We start from the raw sequence: 18,530 nt of genomic DNA on the forward strand, positions 1-18,530 counted from the left end.
CTCCCAGCTCCACAAACAAGAGCCACTGATTCGCTAACAATACAAGCCCCTGGATGCACTCACCCACCGGCTCTGCACAACCTCAAACCAGCACAATAAATAACCTGCACAACAAAAGGCCATTGTGTGTAAAAGCCTACATTACAGTTTATGTATTATTGCCATGATATACTGTGTTGGAACAACATATCGGCAGCTGGTTCTTATATCATATATATATATACACAGTATATACATTGCACCATGTCACAGTTATTGTGACTTATACAACATTGTACACCATGCAGTCCTATTTATAAGAGGTTACTCTGCAGATTAGGGGCGTCTTGAGAAAAAAACACAATACACGTCTATATTCCAGTCAGCATCAATAGCGTCACCCATGGGATGAAGATTGAGGAATGTCTGGCAGTCCAAAAGCAGTGAGTCGTCTGTCATCTCTAATCAAAACACGCCTGCCCAGACTAATGTCAGCCCTGTAATAGCAATGACGACTAATTGACTTCACAGCCAACTGCTGCATCTTTGCACTGGGCTAGATTTCATTAATGGTAAACAACAAGCTCAGAAGGCAGCAAGCCTTCATGGCTGTGTGGTAACCACATTCACAAAGCAGAAAATGCAAAGAGCTAAAGTCAAGAAAATTAAAGTCGAATGAACTTTAGATACATCCAGATCCAACTGAGGTTGGGTGGATATGTAACAAATACTGGGATGAGGACTGTTGAAGGTCTTATAAAAAGATAAAATTAGTATACTGAATTGAACTACATATTTTCAGCCACTGCCTGAGCAGCATTCTGAAGGTAAAATTTAATCTGGTCCGGTAGTGTGGCATTTCCACAAATCAAATTGTTTTGGTAGATCCTAACCTATAGGAATGGGAGGAAAATCGATACAGCATAGTATGGAAAAGGGGTAAAAAATTGCAATATATTGCAGAATATCACAATAATATCGTATCGTGAAACTATTGAACCTTTGGTGATTCCCACCCCTACTAGCCTACAGAAGGTTATTGTGGAATGGACTCTTGTTTTTCTTCTTTTAGGCTCAATGTTAGTGAGCATCTCTAGAGTTGTCCAGCTCACATGGCACATGCATAGATTCATAAAATACTCTGCTTCCTTGTGTGATTGTGGGAAGAGAAAAAAAAGTTGTTTGAAACATTGTAGCAGGATTGTTCCTCTATGGCTACACAAGCTAGTAAGGAAAACAACCAGAGATGGCAATTCTCTAAAGTATTACATGTGCAGCCTTTGGTGGAGCTTGCCACAGAATCAGTTATATAAGTCTCTGCATACTGCTCTTTTTACACCTACACTAAAGGTGAGCAGTGCACAGGGGCATACAGAAAGCTAAGCCCTGATCAGCTTGACCAAGACATGAGCTGATCACATCATTTCCATAAAAGTGCCCTGAGCATATAAACTCATTATGCGTGCAACAACACGGTACAATAAAATAGCAGTGTGGCAAGACATGCACAGTACATTACAAGAGAAGAAATTGAGTCTGCCATTTGTAGCTTTAAAAAGCGGCACACTTTATTTTTTTTATATTTCTCAAAAAATAAAATAGAGCAAAGTGCAACAATATGAAAAAACCCACAACAAACAAATCCACAAGTCCTAACTGGCATGTAGCCTTGGATTGTAGTTCTGATTTTAAAAGCTTTATATCCTGTGCTCCAATAACCCTTCTGGAACCCAACACTTGCATGTAATCCCACGCTGGTAGAGCCCCTTTCGGTAAAATCTGTTGGTTTCCAGCACAATACAACCAAGGTGCTCTTACAACATGACTGAGCCTCTGTGCTCCTGCAGATGTCAGGGAGGGACTTTGAGCAATAAGAGCGTGGCTTAAGATTGTCAGACAAACCACAGGGGAAACACATCTCCTTCTCCTCTTATTGCCTCAGCCTTTGTTGCATTGTTTTGCGAAGCAGCACCAGCGGTTGTCATCTAACACCACTTCCACACAGAAACCCTGCAAATGTTGTGACATATTAAACAGATGTGGAGAGTTGCTGTGGAGTTTATACTGAACTGTTGATCGCAGAAACGCCAGAGTGTGTGAAAATACTTCTGCAAAGGACAAAATCAAATCAAATCCGGCTGCAAAAAATTTCAAATATCACTTTTTAAAACAGGTTTTTGCTGCAGATGCAACCTCACCAGGCAGGACTTTCATACATAAATCACAATCCCTCCACACTAACTTCAGCCAATTATGAAAAATTAGCTGTGCCAGCTTGGTTTTAATGCTAGGCAGTAAACCTTATTACACACAATTTGTAAAGCATTGTTGATATTGCAAAATTTCTTATCCCAATGTGACACAATCCTTTATTGTCTCAGACAGGTCCATTCACGGCTTAACACACAAACAATAAAACAAGGGTTCTTTTTTCCACTCTATCCATCCTATGGCGGCTCACTTGAATATTCAAATAGTGTTCATTGTCTTTTTGTGTTGTGTTCATTGTTTGTTGCGCTGTCATTCCTCAGCTTGGCTCCTGAACTTCAAAGAAAGGATTATGTCAATGTATGATGAAATGGAGTGAGCAGGCGAAGAAAATAAGAGAGAGAGAGAGAGAGAGAGAAAGAGAGAGAAAGAAAGAAAGAGAAAGAGAGAAAACCTTCACGCAAAATGTATGCTTATTAATGGGTGTTCAATAAATCAATGGAATATAATTAAATTCAAACAATGTGATTTCTTCTCTCACTTGCCGAAGCCTGACTCCAAACATCGCTCTCTGCCGGGCCTAAGGTGACCCCAATTCCCATGGTCCAAAGGACAACTCCGCCGTCTTTCACTGGAGGGTGTTATAGATCCAATACTCAGTCATGCATAACATTAGTGTGTTGTGAAGCCCACAAGGCAATCAAATAGTGCACCGCTGAAATGTTGACACTGATCTCATTTGATATATTTGAAGTGTGACGAAGCCATTTTTGCTCTGCTGTATATTAGGGACTATAAAAGAGAAGATGACACGAGTGCTCACAGCTAAGCTTGCTGGAAAAGGAGGCACATTTTTTCTCCCCATTGCAGTTTCTGTTTTTCCCTTTACTCCATAATGTGTGCTATCCAGCTGTTGTCATCCTGCTCCCTCTCAAAGCCAGTCCTGACCATGCCAGCAGAGGGAATCCAATTGGACAGAGTGGGAGGTGAGTCTGCGGTTGGTAATCACCTGCTGGCTAAAGGCACAGATGGCACAAACACCAGCAAGATGTTGTTGTGCAGCAGCAATCCAAGAAGTCTTTCTGACAGGCAGATAGACAAACACAGAAACCTGAGAAACTCACAGCGAGCTGAGGAATCGCAGCATGCAGATTTGATGCAGAAACCTGGCAACCTGGCAGCCGGCGAGCTACCTAAAGTAGAAAGTGTTAAATCATCGATCTTGTGTTTTCACAGGCAAGGTCTTGGTGTCACTGCTCAATGATTGGGGAAGTGAAAAAATGGGCAGATTGTAATGATTTAAAATGGTAGATGCTTTCCATGACAAAAGCAACCGATAAGGGCTCCTGTTATCAGCGAGTTCGACCAGCCACGGAGAGAATAGAGGAGCGAGGTCATCGCAGAGATAACAGAACATGTGCCGACTGATTATCTTTTCCCTCTAAAGGATTTTTGATACATTTCGTCGCTCCTGTGGTTTATGTGTTAGACCAAAGACATGCCTTCCTGTTTTAGGTCTCAGAACTACACTTCAAGGAGAACACTGGCTGGTCTCCACCTGTTAAGATTTACTCTTGAGCTGCCGTGACTTTAAATCTTCTGACAAACTGGAGATAGTCCATTTAAGTTTCCACCGGGATTAACGGAAGATATATGCGGATACATTTAACTACAACAGCAAACACTCAACTGTCACTGAACTCAGCTACAGAGCGTGTTAGCTTTTCTCTCCCAGCTAGATGAAGGAAGTTGGACGTAGTCATTTAGTTTACTGATGTTACTAGCAGAGATTTGTTGTGGTAGTCAAGGCTCCCAACACATCAAACATATTAGAGTAAAAACACCCCGGAGAGTGTTACTGCTTTTGTACGTGCCTTGGTTTGTCCTTCACAAGAGACAGGTAACACTGCCAAGACCCAGTAATTAGTGCAGATGGAGACTGTAATACTCTCTTCCCCTCCCTGCAGAAATGCCAAGGGAGGCAATCTATAAATTCCTGCATATTAATGCAATTTAAAACCACTCCCGACACCTTGCTGGAGGCAGGTGATAAAAAGGTGAAAGGCAGACTACCTAGCACACAGCTGCTGATATGTCGCTGACATCTGTCCTTTGATAGCAACTTACTGGCCCCGACAACCCACATCACACACACACCAAAATAACTTGATAGTTTATCTCCTTTACTAGAAAAAGCTCTCCAAATCCTGACCTTAAGCCTTACAAGTCTCTCTATCAATAATTAAATGGTAATCTAAAAACCCATTTTAGTTGGGTCATCTTTCTGCGCCATTGTCCCCACTTCGCTTCTTCCTCCGTCTATTTTTCCTCTTTCTGTAAGATCTAGTTAGAGATTCCATTAGCATGAGAGAGCAGGCTGGTAATTGTCTTCACCCTACTGAGTGATCCCTGGATAGAGGATTAGGCGGAGTGAAAGCCCTATTTCAACTCGGAGCACAGATGCTGCCCAAAGCCACCCACTCCATATTAGATTAGACTGCAAAGGGATGAAACCACCGTAACTTCAAGCAACATTAAACAGGAAGTGTGGACAGGAGGTTAAAACCAATACACTTTTGTTCACTTTTCACAACCAGGTGTGACCCAGCATGTTTTCCTTTTTCTGTCCTCTTTTTGGAAATTTTCTTTTTAATCTACTAATATGCTTTTCTGTTGAAAGTAGGGATTGGGGAAGGCAGTTTATAATCTCTCTCTCTCTGATATACAGTATTATTTATATATAGAGTATTTAGAGCTGAATCTCCCTAAATCATCCCCCTGGGCCACCCTGTCCGTCACTAATCTGCCTGCCACCGCCCACTCATAAGGAGGTGTCACATTTCTGGCACTCCTTCATGGGATAAGCACTTCAAACACCAGAGCTTCTCCTCTTGACCTTTCCACGGAGATGATCGATTAATCCTGTTGGATTTATTCCATAAACAGGCAACCATTACATCAAGAAGGCGAGGAATTTACCTCAGAGGCAGAACTTAAAATCCATATAAGCTTCATGAGTGTTCCAATTTTTATTGGCTTTTTCAATCCTCTTCTTGCAGCACATTAATAGGGATTAATTGGAATCACTGCGGTTTTCTACCTGTAATTATTGAAGCAAATCACGACAACAGAGTGAAATTCAACTGCTATCTGTACTCTATAAAACCTGTGATGCAGAAAAACAGTTTAGCCCACTCCCCCTCAAGATAAAGTGGAGTACACAATAACTGAAAAGTTTGAACAGTAAAAACGGCACCGTGGAAAATTTTCACTCTGCTTTTCAACTGTCCAGGAAGCTCTGTGAGGTAAACCAAGGAACTGTAAAAAGGTATGCTGCTCGCTTGATGCAGGAGCCATTAAGTTACAACACTGCAGGCGTCCTGTTTTCATGCTTGAACACTTTCCACATGCTTTCAGCAAGGACAAGACTAAACAATCTTGAGTGAAACACCAGGGAGGAGAAACGCAAGTAGACAAATAGCAGCTCAACGACAGAGTGCTTTGAACCACAACAAATCACGCGTCACTTCGAATCCCATTTGTGAAAGTTAAAACAGGAAATCTTAAACCAGTTTCATTGAACTAAAAAAGGGAGAGCAGTAGCCAGTGAGCTCTGCATCAGCTCTGAGGGACTCCTGCTCTATGGTAATCATATCCTATTTGAATAATGAGGCAATACCACCGCTCCTGCTGCCCCTGCATCCTTGACTGGAGTCTTTGATAGACACTAATTCTAGCTCCATCTATAAAGCTCCTCTCATGCATTTTTAATAGAATCTATTACTTTAGGATTAAATTATAAAAGACTGTCCTCCTTAAATTTTTAATAGTTTGCATAATTGGTATCAGGGCCTGAATGTGAACCTTAAAAACCCAGTTTGTACAGGACTGCGCTACAAAACGAGCACGGCACAGCACCGTTGCACAATAATGAAACACATGGCACAACACTAAAACTGACTAGCATGTATCTGCACACACTTGTGCACGCCCATGCAAGCAACAGCCATTATTGCTTTGGGTTCATTGCTGTGGAGAATAGGGTGGTGTGAGCCCAGCGCTGTGAATGAAGGGGACAATAAGGTCAGGGACCATGAGATCTGCCTTTGGCTGCTGAGCTTCTGCAGGAGCCTGAGGCAGGAGGAGTCAGCTGAAACAGGAGACATAAACCAGGTGTCCATAGACACCTGCCGCCACTGATGTCAACTGTGACCACAACACTCGCCGGGGCAAACAGCAAAAACTACTTAGCAGGTTTACAGCCTGCCTTTGTCCCTACAGTCACTGATAAGTGTGTTCAGTTAGCTTAAATGGAAATGTATTTCGCTTTGCTGCTCCAGGTTCCAGGCAGATCAGCCATGAGTTAAATGTCACCTGCACTCTCTGCACCTCCAGTCTAGCTCTTTCTAACAACAGACAGAGCATACAGGAGAGCAAACGTGTCTGAGGAGGCTCTTATAAACTAAAGCCCCCTTAGAAATATATATGCATGTCACCATCCCCCAAATTAGCACCACAGGGACACCCCCCTCGCCGCCCCCGCTTGCTGGCGGCTGCTATTTGGCATATCTGTACCGGGAAAAATATTTCACACTGTATGAATTATTAAGTGCGGGGCCAGTGCTAAGCAGTGTGGAGATAGACCAGTTATTCACAGCTCTATTGGGACAGATGTGTCGGAAACCCTATCAGATCGTTTGTCACGAGCAATAGACAATTTACAATGAGAGAGTTTTTCAATTTATTCATTCTGCTGTCACTGCAGTTTTCTACCTCCACTCAATTCACTCAGCAGCCCCCTTTTCCTTTAACTCTGTCTCGTCTGGTGAGGGGGCTCCACGCCTGAACCAACCACCTGCTTCTCTGTCTGATAATGTTGCTCACTTGGTCTTTCCTCAATCATAAGGAGAAAGGTAGAGGAAAAAGACATGGGGCAACCATATCCTGATACTTTAATCAATATGCTGAGGTACACACACACATGTACACACACACACACAAAAGAAAAAGAACTGGATTAAAATGCTGAGTCTAAGTGAAGATATGAAAGAGAGAAAAAAAAGTTTATAAATGCCTAGATAATACAAGGATCAATAAATATGTACAACTATTTGGATCTGTATTGTAATGAAATAATCTTTCAAAGGGTAAAATCATCCCAAACATAGGCTATTCTTTTAGTTTATGGGGCTTTTTTATACAGGAGAAAGAATAGGATCTCAGAGGGCAGCACACTGTTCATTTTCACTTAAGAGGAAATGCAAAATAACATCTCCCACGCTGACAGACAGAGGACCTCAGCACAAACTGCGAACTGCAATGTCAACATTAATTACTAAAGGTGAACCAGGAGTCAAAACAGCCAGACATTTGTTTTCAATTCAAATAAAATTCACAAGAACTACAAAACAGACCAGACTCTAAAGACAATTTCAAGAGATAGGCACTCAAATTCAGGAGCGACAAAAGCTAAGTTAAGCTGAATGTACAAGAGAAATAGAAAATGGCATCAGCAGCTTTGTTAGTCTAAATGTTCAGTGAGGGCAGTTTGACCTGTAAAGAAGCCTAAAATGTTTCTCTATCTGTGATGCCCTTTGAAAGCCCGACGCAGACGGGTTGCACTGAATAGGCCTTGATGTGAAAGGCAGAGATGTTAGATAAATGTCCTCACAGCCAAGGCCCCTGCCCTCTTCATGATGATGCATTCTTATACTCGAATACCCACTCCCCCTAACGAACACACACACACACAAACAAACACACACACACACACACACTCACACACACACCCACACAGTGCCAACAATCGCACTGAGGGCAGCATTTGTTTGGGGACAAGGTGACCCTGTTGCCTAGGGGCCTGTGAACAGGCACAATGAAGGCCTCTCATCCTGCACACACCCAGCCGGCTGTGTTGAGCTGATGACGGGTGGAGGGGCGGGGTGTGAGGGGCATCACAACACCCAACTACTGCAGTTTTAAAACCCTATTCAGGAAGCCCCCTGAGATAGCTCCTTTCACACCCTGCACAGACGGAGCAAAATCCCCGCTTGTAACCCAGAGTCAGGCAGTCAACAGATGGGGCAGCTATTGAGTGAAGGATCGTGCCGGCAGAGGCGGCTCCCCATCCATCCCTGCTGGAAACAATGGGGCAGCAGGTCAAGAGTGCTGTCTCCAGAAGGAAGGGTCAGGGAGGAGGGGCAAGCTTTAACACAGTTCAGCTATGCGAGCGCTTTTAAACTGGAGGAACTGAGAGAATCTCTTTTGGGTGGTGGGTGGAGGGGAGGAGGCTTGTGGCTGGCTGCCGGGGATCAGACTCAGGTGGTGGGGGGTTGTGTTTGAATCTGGGGCAGCAGTGTTTGTGTTTAACCTGCAAACAAGAACAGAAAGACATCCCTGCGTGCACACATTTGCATGTTCAGAGGAAACACAGACTCACAGTTTACAATCACTTGTCTTTGTGCACAAAAAGAGAGAACTTCATTGTTGATAAAAACCACTGCAGTGAGGCTAAACACACAGAGAATAGAGAACACCCTTACAACTGCAAAACAGTCGCAGCGCCCTCAGGATATTCTTTCATAAAAATTGAAGTGGATACATTTAAAACTGGTGTCAAATATTATACAACCAGGCCAAAATTCTTTCTAGGTATTAAAGTCCATAATTCACTGATTCCTCATTGTTCAAACACTCAAGATACTCCCAGCAGCACCATGTGAGATTATAAGGAATTGCCTGAATAAAGTCAATTAAAAACAGTTTTTTATTTTTCTGAAGTTGTTATTAATGGATCAATTTGCTGTGTTTTTAAAGTGGAGGAGCAACTGTGAGACAATGGGTGAACAGCCAAAGCTACATGCTCAAATGTTGATGCATGTGTGCGTGCACAGGTGCGTGATCACACAGATGATCACAAAGCAGTCATAGCTCCCTGAAGGGGAAAGTATATCCATTTCCATTGACCAGCAGTCTTCCTATCATGTGGCTCTGACCTGGAGTCAATTAGTCATCAGTTGCCCTGCCTCACTGGGTTTCCATGGCCTGAGATGAGACAAAGACACAAGGAGGGTATACAATGATCCCATAACTTCAGTATCTTTATATACTGTAAACATCCAAACTACTGAGCTGCTGAATACTGCCACCACATGTTCCCTAATCCTTAAAAGGTTTGGTTTATGTGGCTATTTTGCACAGGTAGGCTCTCATTACAAAGCAGAAGGTGTCAAGAGCATTGAAGCAATTCTACATTAACAACCACTTGACAAGAAAGTACAGAGACTCAAAAAAGACACACTACCACTTGGGAAATGTTCACAAATCACACCTAGTTAAACACAAAAGCCTTGTCCATGAAATCACAGTGCAGGAGAGCAGCCTTTTCAACATAGAGGTTTTCTGGGTTGTACTAAACATACATTTGTGCATAAACACTGTTATTTCATTCATGTTTGTGTTTCCTTCCAACAAATTATCAGCTTGGTACAGAGGGACAAAGATTTGAGCTATAATTCGTCCTTCTCTAGGTCAGAGCACAATACATCAATGGTTTGCTATTTCAGAATATGATGCTGTTATGCTGTTTGAGCCCAGAATTGAAGAAAAAAATAAATAAAGCCTGTTCCAAACATGCTGAAAGGGATCAAGTGCATGGAAAAAGAAAAGGGCCATAAACATTGAGGCTTTTATTCAGAGTGCCACGATGCAGATGCAAGCACAGAATGCACCTGGAGAGCAAAGCTGAGAGCGGCAGTAGACGACAGAAATCCCGGAGAGTAATCAGTTGGGGCCAGAGAGCGCTGGCTATATTCAGACCTTAGCACCATCCATCTCCACAGCAGCTATTAGATTTCTAATATTGTTGGTTTTAAGGAGGATCGGCTTTCCTGCCACAATGAAGCGGATTCAGCCCCAGTTGCCCCCTTTTCCTTTTCAGTGTGGTCTCACAATGTCCTCTCGGTTTTCGGCAAACAATACAGCAGGGCTGCAGCCCTTATTTAAAAGATTAATAGGATGCTGTCTTGGCAGAGAAGCAATCAGTGAGGTTTCTGTGACAGCAGAAAAACTGTGAAAACAAGGCAAAGAGGAGAAACCATTGTCACGGTTACCAACTGGCTGCCGCAGCTCAATTGAGATAGCTGTGGCTTTCAAGCCCAGCTGTCAATCACGGCAGCAAGCATCAATGGGGTAAATTTGAATGATAAAACGATAAGTCATGAGCAGGCGATTTCCCTGTCATTGGGACAGGGGCTGGTTGAGTGTAACTTACTACGGGTGGAGAGATTTCACTGCAACCATATGGAATTTGTTGTTTTTTTTCGAGTTGCCGGCTTCACCCCTCAATCATGACAAAATGTGTAATCACAAAATGTCTTCCTCTCAATCCACGTTACAATTGGCAGCACAGTGCTGTCACTAGAGATGGGGGGAACAAAATGGAAAGCTGACTAAAAGACGAGCTTTAAGTGACACCTAATTTGAGACACCCAGGCATTCTCTCAGCTCCAGTAAACAGGATCCATCAAACTTCGCCCGGAGCCTGTGTGAGTCTGCAGCTGTCTGTGGGGAGAGGCACAGTATGCCTGAGAGGCCCGCAGTTACCAAGAGGACTGATGAAGGAATCAAGTCCTTTAAAAGTTCCTAAAAACAACAAGAAGAGGCACAGGAACGATAATGGTACTTTCAAAGAGCAAATGTTCATCTCATCCATGTCTACAGTAACACTCAAAGCCTTTCCTCCTTTAAAGGCAAACAAAAAAGAACATGACAGAAGCTAATGACAGGCTCAGAGAAGAGGGTACAAAAACACAAGAAGAGAAAAACACTGAACAGCTGCTTTTTCCCTTCTTCCCTTTGCTCATCCCAGGAGAGAGTCCCATGCGATCTCCCTAATCCTAGTTTGTGGCTGACAGAGGGGACCGCAGCTCTGTTGATCTCCCCACTCACATGGCTCTGTGCCCCCCCGCTGCCCGCCTCACCGTCGCTCCGCTGCCAGGAGGAAAAGATGATGGGGAGGGGGAGCGGGGGGCTACATCAATGAGAGACTCTCCCAATGGGTTCTCGTCAGTTCCAGGCCATTGCACCTTGCTCGCTGGGATTTTGTTTACACATGCGCACATGCACGCACCCGCACGCATGCACACACACACACACACACACACTCACGCACACACACAAACACGCAGAGGCAGATGACTATTAATGGATACGATAATGTGGTGTGTGTTTTTGGCTGTACAGTTACATTTGGGTTTTAAGAATTGTTGTAATATTGTGAATCATTTCAGTGACAGATCACTAGAAGTCGGTGACATAAAAATAAGTCTGATGTCTCACAAAGCGTATTTAAGTGGCACAGGAGCAGATCACGTTTAATCAAAACCCACTGATACGGTTGATATGGTCAGTGGTAATGTGCAGCCAAAAGGCCTGACACACTTTCGTGGTCTTTGGGGACGAGCAGAGAACGGCAGGCTGCCCTTGTGCGTTCAGTCTCTACAGATGTTGCCTTGGAGAGCGGCTGACTGGCTGGCTGCAGTGACAGCTGGACAGCTGTTCCTATAGACGCAGCCACAGAAGCATGCCACGGAGATGGGGGTGGGGGATAGCACTGTATGTTTAGTTTATCTGTATGAAGTTCCCAGGACGTGCAAAGCTGTCACTCTTAGCAATGGTGCATGAGCCTGGATAAGAAAAGATGGCACTGAACAGAATATGGAGAGAGAGCACAGATGGGTAAATATCAGACACGGCTGACATTATTTGAAGAAGCTCCATTAACAAAACAAACTTATTTGCGATTTGAAATTTGTCTTTCCAAAAATGAACAGTCTAATGTAACACCAACAGGCTACACTGGCATAAGTCAAAACATTTTATTTGATCCATGAGGTCTGTTTGAGCAGCCGCGACTTTTTTTTATCATCATAAACAAGTAAAAGTTTAAAGTGAACTTCACAGGGAATTTCAAATAAAAAAAAAATCTTTTTCATAAAAGAGGGACGAAGAAAATCTACACTCAACTGCAGAGAGGATAATTGGCATTGAAACGACTCTGGACTTTGTGCCAACATCAGTGACTGCTGGTGATGAAAGGCAGTATAAATTAGGGTCATGTTCAGATATTATACCTTCATCCTGCCACTCAAAAACACAGTTACCTAAAGTTATGAAGACCTACTGGAAAACAGTGCAGGTTAAAGACAGTTTTAAGATTAAGGTCCTAACTGAGGAGTAAGATTTTTTTTTAAAGCAGTTGAAAAAGCATTGCAATGTTGGAAAACACTCAGCAGTATTAAATGCTGTCACCTGCTGAATAAACACACTGCAAATCATGAGTTAAAATGCTTGGATTGACGCCAGTCACTTCCGCCAAAACTCTCTTTTCCTAAGCAGGCCAGGCTATTCATTATGCCACAAAAGGTCAGCAATTTGTTCAACTCAATAAAAATGTTAATAAAACTAAGAGCTCACAAGAACAAGCACTCTGGCCGGCCATCAAAAAATGTGAACATGTGACTGTGTGTGCAGATGCATTTATTTGAATGTGACTCTGCCACTGCAGCATTATGTGGGTCAAAGGTTGTACAGCAGCGGCTATCAAGCAGGAAATATAGCTTTGGCCTGGTCGTAATCCCGGTCAAACTCCACCAACTACTCAACACAAAGCCGATATTAACACATGCTGACAAACACACAAACAAATCTACAATAACCAGTGTTATTGGTATTGTGTCATTGTACAAACACACAAACACACACACACACACACACACACACACACACACACACACACACAGCAATATCTCAAATTTCTCAACCCACTCTGCTAAATAAATGAAAAGACCCATTAGGCAGATTTCAAAGGCCGGCATTTGGTTTATAATTATATATGAAATCTTTTAGAGGAAAAAAGTGATTACTCTGGATGCAAGTCTGGAAGTGGGTGGGGGCGGGTTATTGCTAAGCAACCAGTCATTATCCTCCAGAGTGGAGCGAGGTGACCGGCCATCCGTCTAACTCCGGTGGCTTGCCTGGCTCCTGTGCAACCCCCCCTTTCCTCCGCCACTCTCTCTCTTTCTCTCTCCGCTTCCTCGCTCCCTCGCTCTCTCCCTGCCGTCTCCCCGTCCGAATACAAACAGAGATAAAGAACGCTGCAATCGCTCTTGACACACAAATAGGTTAACACAATAAAGCCGGCTTTGCCTGGCTCACTCGAGGGAGGAAAGCAATTCCAGCAGCAGGCAGGAGGTAATAAAACAGGGCTAGGAGTGTGTGTGTGTGTGTGTGTGTGTGTGTGTGTGTGTCCATACATGCCCTTATGTCAATTTTCCTATGTTTTTGTATGTGAGTGGAGGCAGGCATACAGAAGCTCTTTGGCCTCTGGGCCTAATATCCCACTGATTTCCAACCCTTTCTTGACACAAATAATAAGGACAAGAAAATGACGGAAATTGCAGGCTACTCCTCCATTTAGATTAGGAAATGGTTGCATTATGTTAACAATATAGCTGACCTGCATCATCCCTATACAAACACATAAACGGTTCTCTGTGGATTATATGCCGGCTCTCTTGTAAATGGTCTCCGGCTTGGTTAAAATTCAACAAGTAAATTGAATGAGTTTTATCTGTGCAAGCCTCAGCTTACTCTCCCTGATGTGGCTGCCAGGCCTGGCAATAACCGATAAAAATCTCCAGAGTTTTATTAAATCGTGTTGCATTCACGCTGAACTCAGGAAAATGGTGAGGTGGCTCCTGCAATTACAATCCAGACCAGACAACATTGTTTTCTCCAGTCAGTGGAAATTTCATTACCTTACAGCAACCGCCTTAGAATTGGGTAACAGCCTCTTTTTGTCACAGACACAAACAGTCTGTGTGAGGTGTGGCACTCCATAAGTGTTATCCATTTGCAACAATATGCATCTAGCCAGTCACAATGTGGATGCCGGTCAGCATAATGTGCACGGTTATTCAGTGATATGAAGGAACTGAATGGAGGAAATAGCGGCCAATAGCTCATTCCTGGATTGACTGTGGTGTAATCAAAGGCATTGAACCTTAATAGATCCATGCAGCTGACTGTATCTCACCTCCAGGCTATTACAGACGGATGACGTGGGTCACACATGGCCTCATCTCTTGCATGTCAATAAATAGACAGAGGGTGAGCATGTGTGTTTATCCCCTGTGGAATGATTGTGGGGAAAAAAACTCAATTAAAGCTTGTGGAAAAGTTTCAAACGTGTAGGTTATACAGGGTAGCCATTTGTAAGTGTCAATTAATTTCCCCGCTTTTACCTTGTTGTTCTTTCAACCAGGTAATCAAACAGCAGAGAAGTAACATGGTGGCCATCGTCAACAGGGAATAAATTACCAAAGCATGACGAGAAAACACCTTATCTGTCTGATGTATTTCCTGCTTCTGCAGAAAGCTACAAAGCCCGAGGGAGAGCAGTCAACCAAAATGCAGGGAGATGGAGATTAGGATGATGTGCAGTTCCTTGTTCCATTAAAGTTTGATCTTCCTCAATAGCCGAGGAGAATCAGATATCTCCCATTCAAGATTAAAGTACACCAGCATTGGGGGAGAGATTAATCAGAGACCTGGATGAGATAAAATAAAAAAAAGCCTTGCTTCTGGCATGGAAAACAGTAGCAATAAAGAGTTCAGCTGATAATGTGAAACATGGCGAGGCACAATAGCAAATCAAACAGCATACACGGGCCTCCAAAACAAATCAAAGCACAGTCTAGACTGCGATACAGTGGCTGAAGAAGTACAGCAGGGGCTGATCTGATAGTAACCGAGGCCTTCATTTTATTACTGGTTAAGGTTGAAGAGGGCACACTGAGGATTTTCCCATGTTGCTCACTGTCGCAAGGCTCTCATTCCCTCTTCTCCTCCTCTCCTTGAGATCAATGGCGCTAGGGTGATTTCACAGCAGCCTGCACTGTCACCCAGAACAAATCAATGTGACCATGAGGAAGGCAAGAGCGGCATTGTTTTTAAGGAGAGCAAATTCGCTGTTGGAGAGCTTGTCAGATTTGCTTTATTCTCTTTCTTCCACCAAGAACACTTTGGAAGGAGCATGCCTCCTCTAACTTTTCTGGCTGGGTTATGGAGCAAACTATAAACTGCCCAGCACTCTGCCTCTCTATACTGCTATAGTGTACTCATTAACCACATATAAGCTGCACAGTTACTTTTGACTATATTTCACACGCACAAGGGCATTTAAAAAAAAAATTGACTGACGGCCCTAACCTTTCCAAATTAAAGGCTAAACATTAACTCCGGGGGCCTAGTGAGACGTGACTTCCACTCAGTCTGACAGGGGGTGAGAGGGGAAGAGAGGGTGGAGGTGGAAGATCATCGCTGCCCGTCATGCAATAAGTGGCTGCAGATAACCCTGATGAAGAGCTGCCAACATCTACCATCACAGCAGATCGGGTCACATGAGCCGAGCTGTGGTCAGGTGAACATTTTACTACAGCCTAAACAGGAAATCATAGTCGGGGTAAGGAGCACAGAACCACACGGCGTCTCGATAACAAATAGCACTCATCAGAAACACTGCAGGGGTGCACGTATGCAATCATATGCCTGTAGTCTATTTTTGTGTGGCTAGCCTATGCCACATCAAAGACATACATGCTTGAATTGAAATGCTTAAGCTGTTTATGATACCAAAACGCCAGCACTGTGCTAGACAATTGTTGACACGTCTCAGTCGATTTACTGATGATTTTTGTATTCGTCTGTGTGATATGAAGCTAATACCACTGAGGGTCAATCACCCGGCAGTAGAATAAAGTGTGAAGCTTGATGAATTGTAGCAGCTAACCACGTCGAGCCTAAAGAACTGCAAACACTAACAAAAAATAGACAAACAGAAGCGTTGGTACTAATCCTGCCTGCACATTCAATGTCAAATCCTATCAACATCACTATCTCTGCTGGAAACTGAACGTCGCTTTCACCTCTATTCATTCACACTGACTGGCTGAAGGGTGTGTTTGTTTCTCCACAATCACTTCTGCGTGATGATTTTGTTTTATGTTGCGTTTTTTTCATGCTCTGTCTCCACATCCTGAGTACTGGTATGCGAGACAAATCTTGCTGCAGGGACAACAGAGTTTTTATTAAATCATGTAATATTGTAAAGTACAAGAAAGGTCACATCTCTTCTGTTTGCCTGCACATGAGAAGTGTTAAAATAAGGACTGTTGTAGACTTTTCAAGAAACAAAACACTTTGATCAGGCATCTAATGAGCTGCTGGTGACATGGCTTTGAGAGAAAACGTTCATGTTCCTTAAAATGTCCGATGATATTAAGAGGTAAGCTTTGTGCTTTTCTAGGATATCAGATAATCTAAGAATGATTTTCTTTTTTCTTTTCTTTGACAGGAGAAGGAAAGGTTTTTCATGATTTTTTACATCAACATCGATTTACACATTTGTGTAAATGAAAAAAAAAGCACTTTTATTAATAGAGCCTGCAAAGGAATGGACATGCATTGCTTAGACACTTCAGGGGTGGGTACATCTAGTAACACACATACACACACACACACACACACACACACACACGCAGACACACACAGACACACAACCACACACACAACCACAACCACACACACACACACACACACACACAGACACACATCTGTATCTACTATTTTAGTCATCTTATGTGCCAAAATGAGTTTTGCTGCCTCTGGGTATGTGTTGAGACAATCAAACCATGCAGGGATTAAAAAAGATTAATACACAGTGCAGGAAATTAAACTTCAGCGACTTTAACAATATTCATGAGTGGAGCTCACTTATTCACTTCAGGCAGGCGCTTTAATAAGAAAAGAATACAGTAAGGAACCCGAACGCTATCAATCAATCAAACTGATATGCAATTTGAGTTGGAAATTGATTAAAAAAAAAAAGGAAAGAAACACCAGGCTTCTTATGGTGCATTACTTTCATTAATACTGGGGTAAAATATTTTCTCCACCTCCTAGCTGTTGCCAGCATAATTGAGTAGAGTAGTAGTAGTTCAGTTTTGACTTTAGTAATTAAGGATTGCTGATTAATTTCATCAGCAAGTAAGGTAGATAAGAGGAAATTGCTGATGTGAACAGGATTTGTGCAACACAAGCTTTCTTTTAAGATTATATGTGGACATTTGCCTTTGTCACACAGTCAATAGCAGTGAGCAACAGGAAACATGGTGACATAAATGTGAGTAAATTCTTGCAGCAGGACACTTGAAGGTCCAATGTGACATGTAATAGCAAGCCAGAAAATAAAGAGGCAAAAACAAGAGCTACAAACTCCAAAAGGTAATTCAGTGACCTAGATATTAAAGCTGTTCTGCCATTCTCTTCTCCCCGGCCTGTCCAACCTTCATGTTCAGTTAAGGCAAGCATTATGCTGGGAAGACTATTTGTTTAGGTGAGGAGCAGCCGCAGAGCTAATATGAGCACAATTTGCTCAGCAGGTCATAGGCGCAGAGTGGAGGAAGTAAATGAGGCAGTTCTGCCCCCTCGGGTGCAGCCCCTGCCTCATACATCACTGGATGTTTTATTCAATACAAGCAGGAAGGCTCTATGGCAGGTGCCCTAACTGTGGGGGTGCCTGCCCTGCTGTAGGGGCCTATATTACATTCAGCAAGCTGCCTGTCTGCCGGGCTGCTGGAGAGAGAATGACTGGAGCCAGTGAGGAAGTGAGGGAGATACATTTTGAGGATGCTTGTAGTCTAATGATAAAACATACTGTGTGCAGTTTTTTCACTGCACAGTCAGCATAATGTGCACGCTCGTTTATGTGCAGTGTGAGCGATGAAGCTAAATATTGCAGAGCAACCTCAGCAACCCATGAGGCTCAAAGTTCACAGGAGTGAAAAGTGCCTGAACTTTATCAGCCAGCATTTATTTTCAAATAAAACATGGACTTCAGTTACATTGAAGATAATAAGACCTTTATATTCTCAATTCAAGACTCTGGCTGCAGAGGACACACTTGCCAAAGAATTCAAAGGACAAAGACAAATTGCCTCCAGATCTCAATGCAGCACAGTGCATCATCCATGTCCCCGAGTACAAAGTGAAAAGTTTTACAGTGGTCCGCAAAAGTCTCCATGAATTATATGAGTCCCTTGATCCAAACCTAACACAATATGCAGCCACGCTATAAAAAAGAGATTGTATATCATTAACCCACCAGGGTGAAAAATCCCTAATTGCAGCAACCACTATAGTCACCCTACCCACACGTGACGCACGGGGGCGTCTACACAGGAGAAATTCGCACCTTTTGCTCGGAGCCGCAACTCCTCCAG

General features: G+C 43.1%; 1 protein-coding gene across 1 annotated transcript in view; it reads right to left on the minus strand.

Annotated features, from left to right (window-relative positions):
• Window positions 1–18,530, minus strand: part of fam222a (family with sequence similarity 222 member A) — a 48,881-nt gene that overhangs the window by 29,051 nt on the left and 1,300 nt on the right. The window lies entirely within an intron of this gene.

This window comes from Etheostoma cragini, chromosome 5 (genome assembly GCF_013103735.1).
Source record: "Etheostoma cragini isolate CJK2018 chromosome 5, CSU_Ecrag_1.0, whole genome shotgun sequence".
NCBI lineage: Eukaryota > Metazoa > Chordata > Actinopteri > Perciformes > Percidae > Etheostoma > Etheostoma cragini.